Genomic DNA, 1,758 nt, shown 5'->3' with positions numbered 1-1,758 from the left:
ATACAAAGCCTATAGAGAGTGGCTGTACACACACACTCAGAACTGTCATAAGGGAGACATCCTCCCACAAGACAGTGATACATTCCTTTCTGAAACTTCAGACATGTGTAGGCAGGACCTCTCCTTGGCAGTAACCTTTGAGTGGGTGATTCTGTCTAGTGATATTAAAAGCTACAGGAAAGTCCATATTAAGAAATATCAGTTCATCTTTTCTAGAAAGCCAAGACAGTCCGTGGCTATGTGTAACAGACTCACTTATTAGTGAGCCTAGGAGAGACACTAAATGATCAAAGTTCTCAGGCTCTCCAATGCCTGACTTTTAGAGGCCAAGCCAAGACAAAAAAAAAAAAAGAAGAAGAAGAAGGCAGAGAAGCCCCTAAGACTAAGGGGGCAAAGACCTCGATGGGGCCTAATATGCTGCCTGTAAAAATGAAGAGTACCGCTCCCAGCCCACCTTTGAAAGACTGTACCTGTACATTGTGTTCCTTGGCTTCCTTCTGAGTAAAGGCATGGTAAATCACAGCTGGGGGATGAAGGACAAAAATAGATTACTTCCTGTTAGGAATGAGTGTAATATCCAAGGCTCTTCTACGTATGACCAAAACTACACTTATTTGGAGATGGAACACTTGGTCAGGGTGAAAAGGCAAAGCTTTCTTTGATGATCCTTTTACTCTGCAGTGCTGGGGGATTAAACTCAGTGGGGTTTAATGCATGCTAGGCAAGTGCTTTACCATGGATCCATGTCCCTGGTCCTACTGAATGCTGCTTATTTACATATTTATTTAAAGACACATTCACATGAGGGAGATTGGTGTATAATTCTCTTTCTTTGTTGCATCTTTGTGTGGTTTCTGTTATCAGGGTGACCTTAGCCTCATTAAAAGAGTTTGGCAATGTTCCTTCTGTTTCTGTTGTGTGGACCAATTTGAAGAATATTGGAATTAACTCTTTTTTGAAATTCTGGTAGAATTCTTTGCTGAAACGATCTGGTTTTTGGCCTTTTTTTTTTTTTTTTGGTTGGGAGACTTTTAATAGCTGCTTCTGTTTTGTTTTCTTATGTTTTATAGGTCTATTTAAATTATTTATGTGGTCTTGACTCAATTTGAATATATGGAATTGTCCATGTCTTTTAGATTTTCCCATTTTGTGGAGTTCAGGATTTTGAAGTATGACCTGGTGATTCTCTGGATTTCCTCATTGTCTGTTCTTATGTCTCCCTTTTCAGTTATGATTTTGTTAATTTGAATATTCTCTCTCTGAGTTTTAATTAGTTTGGATAACAGATTGTCTATCTTTTTGAATTTCTCAAAGAATCAACTCTTTGTTTCATTGATTCTTTCTATTGTTCTCTTTGTTTCTATTTTTATTGATTTCAGCCCTAAATTTGATTATTTCTTGGCATCTATTTCTCCTGGGTGAGTTTGCTTCTTTTGTTCTAGAGCTTTCTGGTATGCCATTAAGTCAGTAGTATGAGATTTCTCCGACTTCTTTATGTAGGCATTTAGTGCTATGAATTTTCCTCTTAGTACTGCTTTCATAGGATCCTATACATTTGGGTATGTTGTAACTCATTTTTATTGAAGTCTAGGAAGTCTTTAATTTTTTCTTTATTTCCTCCTTGACCCAGTAGTGATTCAGTTGAGCATTATTCGGTTTCCATGAGTTTGTAGGCTCTCTGCAGTTTGTGTTGTTGTTGCAATCTAACATTAAGGAATGGTGATCTGATAAGATATAGGAAGTTATTCCAAATTTTTC

This window comes from Onychomys torridus, unplaced genomic scaffold, assembly GCF_903995425.1.
Source record: "Onychomys torridus unplaced genomic scaffold, mOncTor1.1, whole genome shotgun sequence".
NCBI lineage: Eukaryota > Metazoa > Chordata > Mammalia > Rodentia > Cricetidae > Onychomys > Onychomys torridus.
Note: the sequence above shows the minus strand (reverse complement) of the source record.